This window comes from Passer domesticus, chromosome 8 (genome assembly GCF_036417665.1).
Source record: "Passer domesticus isolate bPasDom1 chromosome 8, bPasDom1.hap1, whole genome shotgun sequence".
Taxonomy (NCBI): Eukaryota; Metazoa; Chordata; class Aves; order Passeriformes; family Passeridae; genus Passer; species Passer domesticus.
The window spans coordinates 40,879,956-40,901,724 of record NC_087481.1 but is presented as its reverse complement, the minus strand read 5'-3'; the positions used below and the strand labels follow the sequence as shown (position 1 = coordinate 40,901,724).

Genomic DNA, 21,769 nt, shown 5'->3' with positions numbered 1-21,769 from the left:
CACAACTCTGTATCTTCTTAGCTCTACACTACTGAGCCTCCCACATGAATTCATGGTAGTCTTAATTAACCAGGTCATTCCTCTCACTCACAGCATCCCAATGATTTATCCATACTGAGCAACTCAAACTGTCAGAGACACAAGCTGGTGTTACTGACAGATTTGGCTACTTCAGGTAGGGTTGAAGAATCATTCTCTTTTGTTTCTCTGATGCTGTAGGTGAGTGGTTGTTAGTGTATAACTGAGCCATGAACATTTTCAGTCAAGGAATACAAATAAGTCTTTGGAAGTTGGTGGTTTCTCCCCAAGAAAAGTAAAGTGTACTCTGATTTCATGAGCTTTGAAACTGTTTTACCCACCTCTCATCTACTCTCAACACTCCTTTCTGAATTACCTAAAGCAGGAGTAATATCATACTTGAGGAAATCTCTGCAGCAGTAGCCTTTTTCTGATAATAGCTAAACCAAAACATGCTCAAGGTCTGTTTTCACTTACAGTTCAGTTTCCCTGGATAGAACTCTTGCTGTGCTGTTAATATCAAATTATCAAGTCTGGTTGTTTGGTGTTTTTTGGGGGTGGGTTTTTTTTTTTGTTTGGGTTTTTTTTTTGTTGTTTTTTGTTTTTTGTTTTTTTTTTTTTTTTGTGAAAGCAGCAGTTGCTGGACCGGGTCTAACCCAGGGTCTGGTATTCTGTCTCTGGCAGTGGCTAGCACCAGATGTCTCTGAAGTGACTGGGCTCTGGAGCAGCAGGTGGGAGTTAATCTACCCCTACACTAGGCTTTATCGTGTCTTTAACAGTTAGTGATAACTTCAGTACTGGAAAAGGCATTTCAATATTTCAGCTAAATATCTGTTGTTGTAGTGAAGTGATCCTTGTGGATAGTCTTGCCTAGCACAGGGAGTATGCAATATTTTGAATCATAAATTTTGTGCTTTCCTTAGTCTTTTTCTCTTTTTTATCCCTTTTCTTTTTGGGTTGGTGCCTCAGAATATCTGTTGCCTTTATGTGGTGGTACTACTCCTGTTTACTGAACTGTTGGTTTTTGTACCTTTTCTTCCTCGCTTCTCAGTGAAGTTGTTAACTTTTTTTTTTTTTATGAAAGAGGAGTTTTCTTCTTTGTTGAAGCCAGCTCAGCTGCAGTGATGCTAAAAGTGTTTGTTGCTATCTACTACTCTTGGAGGCTGCTCTGCTGAACAGTATTAACCTCTTGTTGCCTGGATGCCATCTGGGCACTTGTGGAAGCATAATCAACATTACCTGCCCTGGTCTTTTGTTGGCTAGAGTTCAGGTCAGTAAAAATAGCTCCACTTCTGTAGATGTATTTTCTGTGTGTTATAGAAAGGAAAACTGAGGCAGAGACCAAGAATGCTCTTTTATCAGCTGGAATTTGAGCCAGGGAAAATGGTATCTCAGGTCCACTAATAGGCACTATTTCTTAAAGGAAAAGTCTGGGGTTGAGACACTGATCTGTTAGTTCAGCTAAATAAGAAGTGTATGATCTGAAAATAATGAATTCTGAGAATGGAACAGCCTCAGTAGCACTGAGCACCACCCAAATATCACCACCTAGTGTAGTTCACATTCAGGTTCCAGCAGGACCTATTTTGTTGCAAATTTTGACAGTAATTTCCCTAGAGCTGCTTGTGAATGTCCTGGCACAGACAGCTAGATCAATAACCTGAATTTTCAGAGCTGTATTGCTTGAAGAGATCTGCAGCAGCTGTAAATCTGCAGTTGTTGAGTGCTCCGTTGATTCAGAGCAAAATAAAGGCAGAAAATAAATTATGCCACACATTACTACAGTGCTTGGGAGTAATTCAGCTGGAGTACAGATCTAATCTGTTCCTATTTTACTGATGAGATTTCTGAGGAGAACACTGGGGAGTTGAGGGACTGACCTTCAGAAATGCAGTGCAGAACACCCTCTGAAGGCAGTGGGAGATAGGAGGGCATGGCAGCTCTGAAAAGTAGGTCCTGACAGACTGCAGGAGAAAACTTGGGATTCCTATCTCCCAGCACAGATTAGCATTTAGTAGTCTGTCCAAAAAAATACATGCTTAAATGCCATGTTGAAAGATGTCTTAACCTTATTCTTCTCTGTGTGACAATGCAGGTTTGTTTCTGTCTGTTCAGTGGTGGAAGGAATGCAGAGCTCCAGAGGAGAGAGGATGAAGACTTATGTAGGCTATTTTAAACAAGTCTCTTTGCTGTCTTCAAGAATCAGAAGGTGCACAGACTGTTCTTTCATGGGGTCAATATGTGGGATATTTTTTTATTAAATGAAACATACTGAGACAATTCTCCTTAAATAGCAGCAATGCTCCAGGAGCCTTGGTGTCCTTTTGTCCTGGAACACTGGGAAAGTTTTGCACTGAGAACATCCTGAAATAGTTTGCTTTTGTCTGGTTTTAATTTTCTTTGTACTGTGCACCAAAATGCTTTCTGGGCTAAGGTGTAACATGGCTCTGAGAAATGATGGTTTAACACCATTGGGGTGTGTGGCAGTCCCTGAAACTAATGCCACTGAGTGAGCTCCATCATCCATTTAAGTGTAGCCAAGGAATACATCTAGAGGCTGGTAGCAGAATGGTTTTTAGTCCCAACCCTTTTATTTCACTTCTTTCAATTTAAATTCAATTTAATTCCAGGTTTGAAACTGAGCAGAACTTGTGTGTAGGGCATGAAATGATCTGTGCATGTGATGACTTGGCAAAACCTCTGCTGCTGGTAGCAGTCCAGATAAACCATAGAATGCTGGGATGTCATCCCAGGACATAGGTCCAAACCCGTGTCATTTAATAGCACGATAAATGAAATCTGTCTTTTGTCAGTCTTAAGTGAAAGCCATCTTTAAGGCAGCAGAGACAAGCTGTTATTGCCTGGGTCCCAGTGAGACAGTGTGGCTTGATGAGGGGTTGGGAAGGCATGCCCAGTCTCAGAAATCAGTGTCTGCTCTGCAGGAGAGGCATTGGTATTTTAGTGGCAATTTCCTAAAATATACACCCTTTAGTGTCCAATACTGATTCTATAGTGAGTGCTCTTTTTGTGAATAAATGTTGTCAAAGTCGGGATCTGATAATCTGGGTCAAAAATAGTCATAGAAAGGAGAATCTCCATTTGTGATTGTGTGTAGGGATGAGGAGGGTGATTTTCTTGGGTAGGTTTCTCCCAGGGGGAAATCAGTCAGTTCTGACATTCTCAGCCTGTGTTAGGATGTTGTGTCCAGTCAAATCACAGTAATAGTCCCAGTAGTTTTCAGTTCTGGCAGATCTGTTCTAAAATGTAAATGCTATAGGAAATCAATGTGAACAAGATAATAGCTTTCAACTGAGCCTCCATCAAGGTCTGCTCCTCTGGGAGTTTTGTAATCACTGTCACGAGTGGGCTTGATGTTTTGTGAGTTGTGTGCAGAGCTAGTCCAGGTTGCCATACATTCAGCAGCCATGAGAACTTTCAGAAGTGGCTAAAATATGCACTAAAGCAAGTTTTTGCATTGTATGCATCCCTGTGATTTCTGCATCACTGAAAGAGAATGAGCTTCAGAAAATGCAGGGGAGGATATCCTCAGAAAACGCAGGAAAGGCAACTTCTGCTCGTGGGCCGAGAAAAGGTTGTGTAGGTTTGGACACCAATTTGAATCCATGCAAATGAACTGGAAAGCATGAGACACACAATATTGGAGGTCCAGCTTAGAATGAAATGGGTAGTAGTGGTTCATAATCAGAGGGATGAGGCTACTGATTTTGACAGTGATTTTCCTATTTCCTTTGTTTTAGCATCCATGGTGAGGAGGTGAAACATAGGTGCTGAAACCCTAGTTTCTGTTATTGCCTAGAAAAAGTTCAAGCAGTTGAAATCTATCACAGCGCTATCAAATTGGGTTGAAAGGAATTTATTGAAAGCATTAACTTTTGAAGTACAAGTTGAAGCTCTATTTGGAGCTGTTATAGCAGGCAAACTTAGCAATAATTGTCAATGGCTATGAATTCTTCTGCTGTGGGCTTGTGGGTAGATCAGACTATGCATCATTTGTAAAGAGTGATTTTGCAGGTTTCCTTTAAATCCAGTGAACCTTCACCAGAAGGACTTTTGGAGAAGGTAGATGTAGCATTACCTAAGGACTCTAGATATAGCCCTATTATTCTCAGTACCAAGGAAACATACAGTTTATAAAGTAAATACAAAATGACTGTGTAAATTAATAAAAATCTTTAAATGCTGGACAAAAATAGAGCAACGCTTCTTCAGACTCTAAAATACTTCTTAAATTCTGCTCAGGAGTTAAGGCTTCTAGCCCAAGTGAGACCAAAAAGAGGTGCTGAAGAACAGACACATGGGAAAGGAGAAGTATGTTGTATATAGGAATGAACTTTTCACCTCTGTATCCAAAATGACTAGAAGCTCTAGATCAAGGTGGTTAAACTAATCAAGGAATAATGAAAAAAATATGCTGAAGGCTGGATTTAGTAAATTCAGAGTAGCAAATTAGCAGGTCTTTATCTAACGGAAGAAGAGCTGATTATAGTTCCTGTGGTGTTAAATTCCTGTTTCCACTGAGGTTCCCTCCTGCACCAGATTAAAATCTTCCTAGGCTTCAATTATTATTTCTTACAGATTGGTGGCTTCTTAGTTTATGTTAGATGGGACACATGCAAATATTTGTGTTGCTTGCTCACTATGTTGGGAAGTCAGCAGCTGCAGCAGTACAGCTCTTCCTGGCAGCATGGTGGGCTTGCCTTCCACATCCTTAAGGACAGTTCTTACCCTTAAGTAGTACCTAGATCTTTTTCAATGTGTGTCATTGCTGCCTGGGCATATCTGACCTTAGAGTGTCATCAAACTATTCAATTTGCATAAGGTTCTCGTGCTGTTCACTTGTACTGAAGCTTTCTTACATGCTGTGTCAGGTTATAGGGTCTGCTACTGTAATGATATTCCAATCTCATAGGGAGACTTCTAGAGTAACAATTTTAATATTTAGTGTCTAAACATTTAATAAAGGAAGGAAAGCATGAAGTAGTTATGCCTGTGATATTTTAATTTTTGTTTGCTTTATTTAATTCTTACAGCAAACCTTTATGGCTAAATCAAAATTTTGTACTCAGGTAATGGTCCTCCCTGGGTTATGTCAGCTTGCTTGCTGTCAGTTTGATACTCATTTGAAAAACATTTTAAGGAAATTCACACATAGCATGGAGCTTGTAAACTGTGGACAGTAGAATAAAATGGTTGCAATTTGAAGTAATATGCTGTTGGCTTGTTCTTGAGTGTAAAAATGTGATACACTAAGATTGCTCTGTATCTGGGATCTGGGGGGTAAATTTTATTTTCAGTCCTTTGGCCTGACTCCACTATCTGCAGACTGTTTAAAGCTGCAGTTGTTTGAAGATATGTCTGTCCCTGCAGTGATACCCTTGTTTCCTCATCCCAGTTCTCAAGGGCATGTTGGATTAGCTTGAATAATGAATGTTTCTAAGTGAGGGGAGTTGACATTGGATGTAGCTAATACAAAATAAGGTTGGGAACAGAGTGGGCATAATGTAACCTTTGAGAGGACATACTAATTTTTCTTTGGAAATGTATGTCATGAAAGACCATTATTACAGGTGTTGGCATGCCATGGTTATTAATATCCCATTTTCTGAGACTTCATGGATACTAAAGCTGGATTTGCCTCTTCGACCCTTGATTTAAATTGCTTGGCAACAGAGACAACAGGAATGATGTTTGTACTCTGCTTCTGCATGCACAGAATGGCTTTTGGTCCCTCTGTTTCCCTCTCTTCCTAATACCTTTACTGGTCTGCTGTTGTTTTTCCATAAAAGCAAATCTCACTCCTGCTAAAGAGATGAAAGCTTATAAGAAAATGTTTTGCATGATAGAGAGTACAGTTTACAGCAGAGTCACAATGGGCCAAATAGGAGAATAAAAAGAGGTGGTTGAAAAAGACTCAGCTATAAAGAAAGGAGGAGGTGTGACAGGATCTCAGATTTCTGATATCAGCATTTTGTCTCATGCAAGTGCCAGTATTAGAAATGAAAAAACAAGATAGGAGAGAGCCTCTGCTTTGTTTCATAACAGCCTTTGGGTTTTTTTTTTTTTTTTTTTTTTTTTTTTCTTAGCAATGTGTGCTGGCTCATGCATAAAGTTGTTTATTGAATGAATTGAACGTTTTGCTTTTCTGAAAGAACAAAAATTACTCTCTTTGCCACAAGAGGGAGAGCATGAGAAATGTCAGAGAGAGGAAACTGCACTGTGACTGTTCTGCTCGTGTCTTCGTTTTAGACCCCAGAAAGGGATAGGGAGGTTTTTGGAGCTGAATTCCTCCATAATTATGCCCAGACTCACTAGAAAATTGAGGCACTAGAGAAGGTCAAAATCTAGCAAAGCCTTGTCTAATCAGTGTTGCCTAGAGGTTCTTGCATTAATTGTGATTATATCGTAACTTGAGATGTGTATCACTAAGGTTTTATGAATTAAACTTGCAGACTAATTTATACAGCATGTCAGTCATAGTACTGGAGCTGGGACTTGGAATCTAGAGAAGAAATAACAGCAGTTGCTAGAATTTATCATTGCTTGTGTCTGGTTGGCACTCTATTACTGAACCCACTTAACTAAATGGAAATTGATTTTTAGTTAATTCTCTATCCAACCAAGTCATGCTGATACACTTTTAATGCACTCTGACTTTAGTTATGCTGAAGGGCTACATCTATTTTAACTGTGTTGGGGTTTGTGTCAATTTAGTTAAATCTGTACAAAAGTGAATATTGATAAGCTCAAAGTGTTTCCTAATGGAATTTTGCCTTGTTAGCTCATTTTCCATTAGGGTCAGGTTTAACCCCATCTTCTATTCTTCATTTGGTCTTTGGTGAAAACATTTTCTAGGTTTATCTTTTATTTTATTTTATAAAACCAGCACAAAAGTTATTGAATACTAACACTCCAAGAAACAGTACTTCCAAGTCAAGAAATAACCTAAATCTGCCTTTGATTTTGCTTTCTTCTTCTTGCTGCAGACAGGCTGTAATAATAGACATCTCATTCAGTTACTTTGTCTCATATAATTTTTTTCTTTCTCCTTTGATAATAGCTTTGAGATACCTTCCAATCCCTTAGTATTGTGATTAACTTGCAGAGTCTGTGAAAGGTGTCTGTAAAAGTTAATTGCACACACGCTGCTCAGCTCAGGTGAGTGGAATATAAAGCAGAAAGCAGATGTGCTGGGACTGTGTGTATTTGTGTGTGCCAGGCTCCCGTTGTGGACAGTGGATCAGGCACGACACAGAAGGGAGCAGTAGGAGTTCCTTCTCCTGCTCTGGTGATGCCTGCTGTGGGGCTGTGGACACACACTGCTGCCTTTGTCTGCCTGCAATTCCCTGCCTGTCTGTTCTCCAGTCTGCTGTGATGATAAACTCTGCAGGGCATGGACCAGCTCTTGTTGTGGTCTGAAAAAGCCAGGCACATGCTCGTTAGCTACTGCTCCCTCCTTAGACTATTTTTAGTCGTTGTTTGTCTCAAGCAGTTGTTACTTCGTGCAGACAGCAGAGACTGCCAGCTGCATGCTTAGACAGCACCCAGCTCTTGGCAGCCCAGACTTGGTGAGCATCTTTAGGCACTACTGTCACTCTCTTTCCACCACAGCTCTGTATTTTAGTGGAATGACACAAAGGTTTTCTGGTATCACCTGAATTTTAGCTGTGGCACTTGTCTCAGCTAAGTCAGTGCTGGTGTTATCAGCCGTATTTCAGTGTGTCTCAGGCATCAAGCTCATAAACTAAGTTGAGAGAGGCAAAGTTTCAGGTGTAACTAAAGGGCCAAATTGCATAGTAGTAATGGTGTATAAATGAGCACATTGACTTCTATTTCCTGAAAACTGAGAGGGGGAAAAATAGTTAACTCTCTTTAGCCAAAGTAAAATCTTCACAGTTTAGACAGGCATATTAATTTAGGGCATTTCATCCTGTATTTACAGCTTTTCAAAACTGTCAGGGCAGACTGAGGTTTCAAAAACATTAATCCAAGGATGCCAAGAATACACCAACACAGGCCAGAACATTCCCATTCCTGTCCTGTTTGTTGCTGGTTCTTCAGCTCTAGGCAGGAAGTGGTTTGAGGATTAGAGGGTTTATTCTTCTAGTCCTGTCCCCACTGTGCTCCTACCCAGAAGCTCTCTAGATTTTTCCTAGTACACAAAAAAAGTAAACTTTTCAGGTGAATGAAATTCTGATAGCTGCTATGCATGCAGTAAGAACACATCTGCTCATTTGTTAGAAAATGCATTAGACTCTGTATGTGCACATCCCATTACAAGATATCCCAAGATGTCTCTCTTGTGTGACACTTACCTGCCATGTGATTTCTCTAATGACATGATGGGGTGCCTCTTAATGCTTAAGAGCCTCTAGAAGAGTTGCTTTGCCCCATATTCTGGAATTATTGAACCTTGTGGGACACCACAAATGGCAGACTTCCAACTAGACCCTGGTTACAATCCTCTGGGATCTGCTGTTCAGCTTGTTCCCAATCCACCTCACTGACCACCCATCCAGTCCATACTTCCTGATTTTGCCAATGAGGACGTTGGGAGAGGCAGGATTGAAAGCCACGCTGAAGTCTTGGTAAACAATATCCACTGCTCTTCCCTCATCCAGCAGGGTAGTTGTTTCATCAAAGAAGGCAATCAGGCTGGTACCTTTAGTGAATCCATGCTGACTATTCCTGATCACCTTCTTGTCATCATGTGGAAGGAGCTGCTGTATCACCTTCCCAGGGAATAAGCTGAAGCTGATTGGCTGGTAGTTCCCCAAATCCTCCTTGCCTTTGTTGAAGACCAGGATAACATTTGCTTTCTTCTGTTCCTCAGGCATCTTTCCTGATTGCCACAGCCTTTGAAAGATGATCATGAACAATCTTGCCCTGGCATCTACCAGCTCTCTGAGTACTCATGGCTGCATCACATCAGGGCCCATGGACTTGCAGATGTCAAATCTGTTTAGGTGTTCTCTAACCCAGTCCTCCTTGACCAAGGGAAGGTCTTCCTTCCAACATTCCTTTACCTTCTCTTGGGGTAAAGCCTTTCTTGGAAAAGCCTTTCTTGTTTTCTATAACATCCTTGGACAGATTGAATTCCAGATGGGTCTTGGCCTTTCCTGTTTCATTTCTCCTTATTCTGACAACCTCTGCACATGCATCCCAAGTGGCCTGACCCTGCTTCCATGTCCTGTGTTCTTCCTGTTTACACTTAATGAGAGACAGTAATGACAGCAAACTGTGAGACTGAGGTGGCTCCCGTGCTGAAGCGGGCAGACAGGAGGCTGACTCCTGCTCCTGTGACTCCTGCTGCTGCCCTCTCTCCAGGGGCTCACTCATGCTTAGCAACTCCAGTGCTGCAACCTGAACTTCACAGTGGAGTTAGTTTTGCAAGGGAAGGGGCATGTGAATAAGGGAAATGGTGTCACATCTTTGAGATGCTTAAGATACAGCCTGTGTTTCATATCTGGAGTCTGTAATATGAATCTGCTGGAATTATTAACTATTCCAGATAGGCTTGCTATTATTTCCTTTTTTTTTTCCTCATATGGTAACAGCTGCCTATTTTTATTTGAGCTTATGGGAAAATCCAGTATTTCTCCAATTAAAAATAATTCTGAAACTGTTCAGATAGCTGCACCCATACAAAAGGCAGCCTAGCAGCCAAGGCAGTAGCAAGAGTTTGTGCCAAAGACCATGAAGAATTCCAGCTGTGAAAAAATGTGAGAGAGCAGCCTCTGGGTACCCAGGCACTGCTCCCTCCCAGCTATCATTTCTTTCACAGCTGTGGGAATGCTTTAAAATTACGGATGGCTAGGGAGGAGGGGAAAAAAGATCACACTGACTTTCAAATATTTGGCTGAAAGCCAAAAACATTGTGAGCAGAGATTCAGCATTAAAACTGCAGCCATGAGAGACATTCAGAAATGATTGGGATTTATTTTTAAAGTGTTCTTAATTCCAAGCTTCTTTCTCAGAGCATGTTGGCTGAGGTCTGGCCTGTCCTTTCTCACTCTCCCAGGAGTATCACACTCCCAGTCTGCCTCATTGATTCCCCATAGCTGTTATTAATAGAGATCACTTAGTTAATTTTTCATTCTCCTCCTTTCAGCTATTTCCACTCCTCTTTTCATTCTTTAGGAAGTTCAGACATCTAAGATGGAAGTGAGGAAGCTGGGTTGAATAGAGAAGTCAGGTTGCAGTCTCTGAAAGGTGTTCACCTGCCAGGTTGTAGTACTAACCCTCCCACCAGATCTTCAGGGAGCTTTTAGGAACTTGCTTGCAACAATTGTGGTTTGTGATGGCTCAAGCTGTTCTTCCTTGGGTACCAGTTTGAAATTCTCAGCCTGTGTAACTGGTGATCTTTTCAGTGCAGCTATTCCTTTGGCTGTGGGATTTGGGATAAGGAGGTATTCAAGAGATGTAAAATCTCATTGCTAGAATTTCCCCTATGCATCCAAACACTTTCTAGGTTTAGCTTGTCATCAACAAGAACATTATCAGAGGTAGATTAAGAGATAATATTGTAGATAGCTGCATATTCAGAGATTTGTTTGTGTTAGAAAAACTGGAGGAGAAAAAACTTTTAAGATGTTATTTTTCACAGGTCTTTGGGCGATTTTTCACAGAATCAAGAGTGGACAAGGTGGTTTATTAGCTCATCTGAAAAGTATTTGAGCAGAGACATTAGGAAAAAAGAATGTACTTACTTCTCAACAAATGCTACCATTCATCCGCTGATATTGTAAATAGTTTCTAAGATCCAGAGACTCCTGCTATTTGTAACTTAACAACAAATTCAGTTTCAGTGCAATTCAGGCAGAAATGTTAACTGCCCCATTAGCTTCAGTGCAAGTGTTGGCTTGTAGGCCATCATCCACCAGAGAGGAGGTAGCATGTAGTTACCACTTACCCATAAACATATCAGTTATCATCCTTAGAAGGACCACTCCTTCATGGCTCAGTGTAGTACAGCATTCAATGCAGCTCTTAAAACCAAAATATATTTCTATAGAGAGTTAAAAGTACACATCTTTATATAAACACATAAGTGAGAAGGATGAAAATAATTTACTTTTAAGGGTATTTGAAATTAGACATAATAGCAGCCACATAAGGTTGGGGGTAAACACTAGTATTGAAAGTTTTGATGGATGGTTAATTTAAAAAAATCCTTATTCAATGAAGCTATTGACATCAGTATTCAATTATTTTATTTACTTCATGTTTACCATACAAGACTATTGAGAGAGCAGAATCCATTCCCAAGCAGTGAGGTGTATAGATGGAGTAAGACTGCTAATATATGAGATCAGAGTAGATTTAATCTTAAACCAGCAACAAGATGGTGAGTCAGTCTCTTTAAGTGTGACTCAAAAGACAATCTTGCTATTACTATAAAAACCAGTTTTGTTTGTTGCACCGTGTTGTTTTGCTAATAATGTAGCAATTGAGCCTTTGAGATTAATTTTTGTCATAAACAGGCAAGTGGTATGTATATGTTGTGATGAACAGTTGTAAATAACTTGATTAGGAATTGTGTGTGCCTCACTGCTATTGACACCAATCCAGCGGGAGGGGAGAGAGAGACAAAGAACTGCTGCTGTGGCTTCTTGCAAGGGTTCCCTGCAGGCAGGAGGAAAGCAAGGAGTTTGGGAGAAAGATGGATTCCATGTTGTATCATTACTGTTCTATCCTGTTGTTTTCCCCTTTAAGCCCAAAATGGCACCTCAGCTGCCTTTTGTGGGGAAGATCTTGCAGGAACTGAAGGTCCTAGCAGGGTCATGAAGGGGCCAGCCAGCCCTCTCTCCCCAGCACTTTGGCCTTTGGTGCTGCAGGTTGTTGGCTTTCAGATCGCTTTAGAAATTTTTTCCTGACTTAGTAGCATGGCCCTGTGGTATTTTCACATCCCTTTTAATAAGTTCTGCATCTCCTTTTCCACTCTCTTGTCTTGAAGCCATGGAGTGCTGTAGCAGAGATGATTCCATCAGAAACGATGGCCTGCTCAGGATGAGGGTCAGCTTGAATTGCTCCTTGTGTAAATTCTCAGTGGTTTTAGGTTTGAGTCATTTCTGAATAGTATTGTAGACACTGATGCTGAAGTTCAGTTTTCTGCTCCCATTTCAGAAGATATGGTCTTTAAAGTATAAATGGATAACTTTACAGAAAATCCTAGGAAAATGTGAGACAGCATTTAGAAACCTGTGTCCGTGCAGGACACTAAGGTTCATATCTACTGGTGACAACTGCAGAACTGCCTGCCTGGTTGAATAGCAACTTCAATATTAGTTTATAAGAAAACCCTGCATGGTGTATGTGCAGGGAGAAGGGGTGGAACTAGTTCTGAATCACATAAGTAGTTATGATAGCCTTTTAAAACTGTTTTCACTAGCTTGTATGTAGGCTGTATAGTAACAGAACAGCCAGTAACATTTTAACCTTCCTTTTTCATGGCTAGGTCACCTAATAATTTTGTGGCAAAATAAAACTTTCACAGAAGTCTGATGTTCACAGATACTAGGCTTGTTCCAGTTTTAGTAAAATCACTTAATTCAGACAGAAGTAGCAGGGAAGGAATCCTGCCTGTGAGGCTGAGAAGGTGTTCAGCTGGGCGTACTGCAGGTAACTGTACAACATCATCTGAAATTCAGAGAGCCATGTAATATGTTGGAAGAGGATTGGTGATGTGAGATCTCTTATTTTTCAAACAAAACAATGCCTTCTTTACTGTTTTTATTACATACAGATTTCTTTGTAATTAAACATTCCCTGTCAACTGTAGTGGTTGCCAGGATTAATTTTTCCACAATATACATACTCTTTTCATATAATTTATTATTTTTCATCTCTCATGGTTATTTTTGTCTTGGTAACTTATCTGGGATTCTTTGTTCTACTTCTGTCACTGCAGTTTGCAGTCCTTGTACTATCTTCACATGCTCTCACATATTTCTGTTTACAGATCTTTATGAAGATATTATCTGAACACTAAATAAAACATTAAAAGATGTGTTCCCTAGGGAGAGAGAAAGGTTGGAAGCCTCTAAATGGAGATGCAAACAAAAATCTAAATACAAAACTTGAAGAACTGAGACTACAGCCTCATACTGTGTGCATTTGATGAGAAATTTAACATGTACTGAAGAGCTGACAGACTGAGGCTGTTCAAAAATTGAACGTGGTTTTGGAGCTGTTAGTACCAAAGATGCAGGCACGTGATCCAAAGTACTGTTCTGATATAAATTCTTTTTGATATTTCAATTTTTTTTTTAAAGAAAATACATCCCCCCCCCCCAGGCTGTAAACTAGCAAGATTTATTTTTACTCAGATACGGCCTGCTTATATAGATACGGTCTGCTTCTATCATTCCAGTTTTGTTGGATTAGGTATCTTTTCTCCTGCAGCTGGCATAAAGCTGATGTAAACTATTGTATGCTTTCCCTAACTTGACAGTAATGTGATTGTGCCTGTGCCTGATCTAGCTCAGTCATGCCTTATTAAGTTATTTTGTAGCTTAGAGCCAACATTAATTGCTACACAAGACAGAAATAAGTAGTCCTCTTCCCCATTTTCATATGGGGAACTGTGGCAAAGGAATCAAAGCCATGTTCCTGTTGAGGGCAGAGATGGCCTCCCCTCTGTCAGCTTCCTGCTCTGCTGCTGCCTAGTGCCTATTTATTTTCAAGCTGAATACACTGAGTGCTATGATAATGCTTTTTTGAGAAGCCTGTCTGAGTTTTGAGTACCTCTGACAGTGTTCATATTCCAGACAACTTGAGTTTCAGTACTAAGGAATTCTGGAGCCATGGATACTGAAACAAAATCCAAGCACATTGTCCCTGCTGCACTTTGCTTGTTTTACAGCCTTCTCGCAGCAAGCTAGCCCATTTTGTCTGGAATATTTTGTCCTTTATAAATCAACACTCTTTCTGAAATCCATCATTTACCATGTTCCTGTTGATTAGTGATTAGTTACCTTTGTAGTACTTATGTTCTTGCTTGGACAAGTGGTCTGGCTCAGGACAGTAATTACATGGATTATTTCCCTTTCGTTTTATGGCTGTGTGTAAAATACAAGTCATGATAACAAAAGCCTTATAGGTAGCTGAAAATTTTGTACTTCATAATAACGTAAGCTTGATCCTTATGTTCAAAGGGACTGTCAACCCTTGGTTCCTTTAAGGTAGAGTTAGTGGCAGGTATAGAACAGAGTTTGCTGTACACCCAGCAAATACTGTCATGTGTGCAAGGTCATTAGAGCAAATGAGGAAAGTTAATTGTCACAAGTATTGTGTGAGGCCCTGAAGGTCCAAACACCAGTCTTAGCTCTGTTCTGTCAGCTTCTGGATGGAGTGGGCTGAATGCCAGATCATTCTCCAGGGTTTCCAGACTGGCAATTACCCACTAGCCTTGGGAAATCAGTCTGGGAAAAGATCTAGAGAGGAACGTGCTGAGGAAAAAGGTAGTGCTTTAGAGCACAGCAGGAAAGACACGAAAGCTGATTCAGGAGTGGCAGGTGAGAAGCCTCTGTCTCAAAAGAACCAGTTGCAGAGATGCTCTCCCTTCCCCTGGTCCCCTTCCTAGGTGACCCAGTCAGACTCTTAGCAGAATTTACTTGACTCCTTTCCACCAGGACAGAAGGACTTGGACTGCTGTCAGTACCAGGCTGGAGGGGCAGATCCATCCCAGATCATGCAACCCTTTCTGCCCAGGCTGAGCTGCCCAGCCTGCAAGACACAATCCTGTGCAGAGCAGCTGTGTTACAGGTGACTGAAGGAGTCTTACAATGCCTAGTGCTGGGTAATAATGCAAAATTCTTCATTTAATCAAGAGTTAGGCAATTTCAGTTTTTATAACCCCACTTTCCTTGCTCAGTGGAATATTGTGATGAGATGGCTTAGGCTAGCTGGTCTGATCCAGCCTGTTGTTTTGGTGGCAGTGCTGTGGATGCAGTGATGGGAAAGGTGGCTGCAGCTGAGCAGGGCCCTCAGAAAGGCTCCTTGTCCATGGATAGCAGATGGACAGTGCTCAGCACCATGTCTGTTGTACACTCTCAGTTGCTGCACAGTGAGGCATCCTCTGCAGTGTGCTTCAGAACAGGAAAAGCCTGACACATTCTTAGCTAAGGTACTGCTCGCTCCAGTGGGTGTATCAGGAAAGATTTAAGGAGACAAGGTGACTCCAGAAAGGGTTCTCACACTGGTTGCAGCAGCCTGTTCAGAAGTCCTAAATATCACCACCTATGGATCACAGGCATGAGTGCTAGGACTTAAAATGCAGAGCTCCTGCTGCCTTACTCTGGAACCACACTGTACATTGCAGGAACAGGGAAGAAACAGCAAAGCAGAAAAAATAGATGAGGAAATGTCTTTTTTCTCTTCTCCACTAAAACACCAACAAGATGCTGGTATCCTGGGGTAGATCATCAGTTTCTTTGTTTTGATTAAAGTCTCAAGTTTGTGTAACATTCTGAAACTTGTTTCGGCTAGCAGCAAGGTGTACATGGTATACCCTGAACTAAACAATTTTTTTACTGTTTATACTGGGGGCTAGAACTTGTGAATCTAGATGTTCCAGGCTGCTTAATTTTCCAGATTGTAAGGTAAACCCATAGGATCTAACCCTTTTGAGCCTAAAATATATGAGGCTTTTGAATACCCTTGCTGTGATCCTTCTTCCATCCTGAGATCTCATTCCCCTCTCTCCCCATCCTGTGGCTGCATTACGTACTTGACATAAGTCGTTGATCCCTTGTTATCAAACCTAATCAATAATGATTTCTCTGTCTAAATATTTGATTCTAAGTCTTTTGAAGTAGTACCATGATGGAAAAACATAATTTTTGTCAGCTGTAGGAAGCAGCTGTCCACAGCTCTAGAATTGAGATTGTCATTGTGCAGGTGGTGATGGGCAGGGCTAAGTGTGTTACCTGGGTGTTCATGTGCAGGTGATTAGCAGTAAATCATCTTAACCTGTTACATGAGGCTATTTGCATCACCACTAGTGGGTTTTAGAGTTAACATCTCAATTCCTGGCTCTTCAGATCGAGTGTGTATCATGCACTGGCTTCAAGTGCGTTAGGGTATTTTTCTGCTGTACAGTAGGGGAAAGAAACTTTGAGGGGAGGAGCCCCTCCCTTCAAATTGCAAGAGTGCAACTTAAAGCAGAATGCTGATGAGTTTGCATAATACATGAAACCTCACATCTATATATTCAGTATGAAAGGTGGAGAGACTTGCTCTCCATAAGGACAAATGAGTAAAGCAAAGTAATGCAGACTCCGAGAAGTGGTACCTGTGTGCAGTAGGAGAGTGATGAAGATGCTGACAGTCCTTATCAGTGAGGCTGGTGGTGTGAAGTGTTTAGCTGGTGGTGTTGATGGATCGAAGCAGTTTGAGCACAGAGTGTGCAAATGTCTCCTGCTGTCTGTGCTGCTCCACTGGGAAAGGATTGTCTGAGACACTCTCACCTGCAGGGCCACTTGTGAACAAAGAGCAGCTTTTAGGGCTTAATCTAGATACCACTGGAGAAAAGTAAAAGTGTTGTTTAGTCGGTGGGGGTGGGTTAGTTTTTGTTGTTTTGCCGTTGGTTTTGGAGGGGTTTGGGCTTTGTTGTGGGGTTCCATTTTTTCTCAGAATTTTTTTCTTTTTATTACTTGGCTACAATTTTTGTTGTGAAGGTGATGATTTCAGAGTAAGAAATCTAGGGAAATATATCAGTTAAGGCTTCCTGGGGAAATCAGATGACAGAGAGTTTGAAATTACTTTTCAGCAAAGCAAAAAATTAATTTGGTGTTATCCCAAGACAGTAAACTGTCTTTCAAATGTTTTTACTTAATTTTTGCATTGATTGCTTTTGCCTGAGCTTTTCTTCTGTTGTAGATCAACTTTTAGATAAAAAACATATTTATCAGTAAAGACATTGAAATACTTTCTGCAAAATGTAGTATCTTGAGAGGTTTTAATTTAGGCCAAACCCATTTTCACTGAATTAAAAAACTGTTCTGATCTCCTTGAAATATGCTTTCATTTCTTCTCTCTTCTGTTGTGAAGATGCTTCTGTGAATAAATTAAATGCTTAAATTACTCTAGGTGTACCAGTCTGAAGCTGAATGTACATTATACACTCTTTACTGGTCCAGGGTGATAATAGATGTCCTCCCTGATGACCACATCTGTCTTGGCAGACATTGCCAGTGCAGTTCAATATCCATCACCTGTCTACATGATGGTGTTGTCAGCTACAGGATGTGTTATGGTAGCAGATCTGCAGCTCCATTAGTCTGAACTGATGGTGTACTGGAATGATGCTTCAGCCTTCTACCCCTCTGGCATCACTGGAAAGGCTCCTAGGATAAATCTAGCCCTGGAGCTCAGCAAACAGGCCTAAAGCTCTCAGCTGTGGTTTTGCTGGAAACAAGTGGGGTAAGATCTGTCAGCCGAGGATGAATCGGGCTATGCTGACATCATTATTGCTGACGAGAATTTGGCCAAGTGTTATGGCTTTATTTATTTCTCTTGCTGTACTTTGAAATACAGGCAGCTTTTGCTGCACTGAATAAGCCTGTTTTTTAGCTGAGATAAAAACTAGTGTAATTGTCAGTTCTGAAACGAAGGTGTTTGCCTGCTATAATCTCTGGTAGAGGCAAAGGGAAAATCGAAAGCTCATTGTCAAGTTTCTGCCCTGAGGAGGTGTCATCTGAAAAGAAGAAATCCTGGCCTGTGCAGTCCCAGGAAAGCAGTGGTGTGGCCCTTAAAGAAGATGCATTCTTGTTCAGGAGTCTTACAGGAACCTGCGCTGTCTCTGTTTCCTCACATTTGTGCATGAAAGAGAAGTTCTGTTTCACACTGTGCCCAATGGAGGGATGTGAAAATAGAAACACTGAAGTATAGTACCTTGATTCTTCTGCCTGACTGTAGCACAGAATTCAGATTCTGTTCAAAGCCAGTGACTTGCCAAGGCAGATGTTATATGCTTGAATGAGTTTAATAAGATGATCAGGACTCTGTTTATCACTTTGGCTTGCTTGGAGCTGTGCTCCAGACATCCAGGGAAACAGGAAGAAATTGTAATTAAAGGCAGCTTTGAAATTCAGTATGTGACTGATTTGCATTTTACTACTTTATTCCTCTTTCCCTTTCCCTGTAAAAGCCTGGGGAGGTTTGCATGGTGACTGGCATTGCTGTGGTACATTATCTATGCTTGAGGGACTGTGGAGTGGCAATCGTGTAATGTGGATGAAAATCGAAGCTTACTCTGAAGAGAAAAAAACCCCTTTTCCCTTAACTGGTGCCCGGGGCCTTTCCTTGTCTCAGCAGTGCTCGAGGAGCAGAGTTGTGGTGTTCTGAGGGGCTATGCTGGAGAATCCAGCAAGAGACTGTGGGGGGCTTGTCTGGGGCTTCTGACCAGCAGCTCTGCTTTGTCTCAGTTTCCATTATTCTGATCATGTGTCTGTGCTAAACTTCTTGCAAGTCGGACTAGGAACAGAATTACATCTGTTTCCTGTGCTGAGGCGGTAAGCAAAGGCTCCTTCCCCACTCTCACAGCACTTACAGGTTTCGTGATTTATTCTGTTGTGGTTTACTTGTCAGTAAAAGCCATGCTTTGTGCCCAGTTGAGGCAGTAAAAAATGTGTTACCAATCAGTTTATGTTATCAGTGTCTCTTAACTAATCACTACAGAATTACCATTTTGTCTTGCTCTGCTTTGTGAGTGCTGTAGATACTTTTGTCCTCATCGTGTTCTGAGTACCTGAATAATTTAATTTATTTCATTTCCAAAATGAATTAAGAAAAATGTGACAAGGCTCTGGGGTTTCCCGCTGAGAGTACATAGGCCTGAAGTCATACACTGTCTCGTTGTGTGTTTTCCCTTGAAAACCCTAATTCTAAATACTATGATTATTTAAAACTTATAGCTTTCATCAATAAAAATCAATCTCTTAATGCTTGTGGATTTAAAATCAAGATACCAAATAGTATCTGCCAAGGCTCAGAAACTAGAAGATGGATAATAATGAAGAATTCCCATTGGTTGGAAGCCTATCTCCTGATTTTGGTGGGCTGACCTGATATTTATGAATGCCCAGAGTGGCAATGATTCAGAAGCCAGAAATGTTCAGCCTGGCTGACCAACAAAGTCACTGTTACTTTAAAAACATGTCACTCAAAAACCAGTTAAGATAAAAATGCCTTCTGGAAGGTATCTGTGGACTTTGCACTGTAATCTGCTGAACCAGGTGGGTTTTAAGCACATCACATCTACCCAGCCCATCTATCCATGTAGCAGGGAAACAGCATGTCTCTCTACCACTGCCTGTCCTGTTAAACTAGGGGAAAAAAAAAAAGGAGAAAAGTAGGGCAAACTCTGTAGCCTTTATGCAGGGAAAGTCCCATCAACTTCAGTGGGAGACTTGGCTCAGGGAGAAGTACAGGAGCCAGGCCAAAGTTTTCATTCTGGTTTTTCAGAAGCTAGTATTCCATGTTTGTTGATTAACGCCAGATAGCTTTGCAGAAGTGGCCTATGAAATGCCTCAGTGTATTTCTGCCATTTAATTCCTGCAACTTCCAGTTGTTTTGTTTTTAAAAAATCTATTCTTCATTGGAACGTGTTTGCCTGAATGTGACATTAGGAATACAGCCACCAGTCCTTGAATATACTTATACATTGGCATACATTAAACCCATCCTTGCTAAGGGACAGATAAGCATGAAGGGTCTCAGTGTTCTCAGATGAATCATACTAAGCTCATCAGTGGATGCCTTGATTTAATGAAGCCACAGTATGTTAATGTTAACACTGCAGAAAAAGCTGAAAAGTTACAGGCAGCCATGCTAACTAGCTACAAGCATTTAAAAGCCTGGGCATGAGCTCCTACTTGGCTATTCTGGCCATAATTAATGATGACAAGTATGTTGGAAAAATAATTATTTTGCTTGCTTTTAAAGACAATTACTTTGCTTGAGGCAAATGAGGGGGTGGGATTTATGTGGCTGTAATAAACATATGTAGATGGCATCTTCCCAGAAGAATATTATAGCCACAGGATCTTTTTAATTGACCTGAGATTCCTTTGTTCTGCAGATACAATTTATGTATGTGGTCACAGACTAAAATGACCCTACTTGTTCTAGGGCAGGCTCAGTTCTAAACTGCTGAAAGGAAAAAAAAAACCCTGCTTTTATCAGTCCAATCAGCAACAGATAGAAATCTCTCCTGGTCACTTTGTAGGGGGGAGAATTCTTTTTAAAATTGGTACCCTGAGTGCATGTTCTTTTCATCTGATATAATAGGAGTTGGGGGTATGGAAGCAGGCTGAGGTATTATTGCAGCCATCTGGTATCACTCCTGTGCCTGGGCTTGCAAAGCAGAGCAGCTTTTGCCCGGCTCACGGCGATGCCATCCTCTGACAGCCACCTGCCTGCTCGTTTACCCTGCTGGGCTGTAGAGCCTTGGTCCCTCTCCAGCCTGGACACGGTGCTGGAGCCAGAGAGGGAGCATCTGCTTCTCCTCCAGCTGCCACTGCAGAGCAGGCAGGAGATACTGCCTGATGGAGAAACCCTCCTGCTCCACCCTCACTGGCATTCGCGCTCTCTGAGAGCCACACGGCCTTATCACATTGTCTGTGATAAGATCCTGTGCAATAATCTTGTGTCTTACTGCCTTTCTCTCTGAGCTTCATGCTAACTGGGCTCAGGTGGGAAATAACAGCAGAAAATCCCCCAAGGCTGCAATCCAGTGGAAAATTTCAGCATGTGCAAACAACTAATGACCTTTAATAGAAATGAGGAGTTTTCATGTTTGTTGTCAGTCATTTCATTGTTCATCTAAGATGGTAAAATCTTCTTGGGCCTCTCTCTTCTTGGGAGAGAGAAGAGGAACCAAAAAGCTATGTGCTGCTCACTTACATGTCAGAAAAATCTCCTTGTTCCCTTTTTTAATCGTGTGGTGGGCATACAGAAGTCATAGTCCCTTTCTCCGGTTCCCCTCTGTAAGATAGAGAGGATGATGCTATCTTTCAGTAAAGTGTTTTGAAACCTGGTACTGAACTGTGTTGCAGAAAATGCAGTAATGAAGAGCCATGGGTGCTTTTCTCCACACTCCTTAGCCTGCTGCTAGTAGTAAAAGTTGTGCTCTGTGCACTCCCAAGTCAGTCTCTGCGAATTGGGATCTGAAGTTGCAGGAAGGAAGAAGAATAGAGGAGAAACCTACTAATTGTATGTTAGTGTGGTTTTGGTACAATGATACATAACAGAAAAATTTAGATTTCTTGCAGTCCCATTTGTATCTAGCCCTTTCTGAAAGCATTACTAAAGGAAGCAAGCTTAACATGGGGTCAACGATAGCATTTGATGGTTTGGGTCTAATTAATTCCATTCTATTCTTGGTGTCTGCAGATTTCTGTCAGGATGGAAATTTTTATCTGATTTCAGTCTGTTTGGAAAGCTGATTAAGAAAAGCTATGCCTGAGCAACAGAAGAGTGCCAGAGGATAAAGAATAAACAGTTCTCTCATCATGAAGATACAAGGTCTCAGGGTTTCTCAAAGTAGGCTGTGGTGGTAGGAGGTGGGGAATGGTAGAGAGAGATCATGTATTTCATGGCCCTGGCTGAGAGATACAAATGCTTGTTTACATAAGTTCAAAGTTCTCCCTGGAAATTGCAAGTCTAACAGGAGGGCAACCTCTGTTTTTAGCTCCAAGGGCAGAGTGAGCTGGAAATGAGGCAGAAAATA

At 41.2% G+C, this 21,769-nt stretch overlaps 1 protein-coding gene across 8 annotated transcripts in view; it reads left to right on the top strand.

Moving 5' to 3' along the window:
- The window catches only part of ARHGAP22 (Rho GTPase activating protein 22), a 125,893-nt gene that overhangs the window by 45,095 nt on the left and 59,029 nt on the right, over positions 1–21,769 (top strand). The window contains exon 1 of one of the 8 annotated variants that reach the window (XM_064430746.1): positions 2,114–2,227. The exons of the other annotated variants lie outside the window; for them this stretch is intronic. The gene's annotated coding sequence lies outside the window, so the exon portion shown is untranslated. Of the gene's footprint in view, positions 1–2,113; positions 2,228–21,769 lie in introns of those variants that run through there. 8 annotated transcript variants of the gene reach the window in all.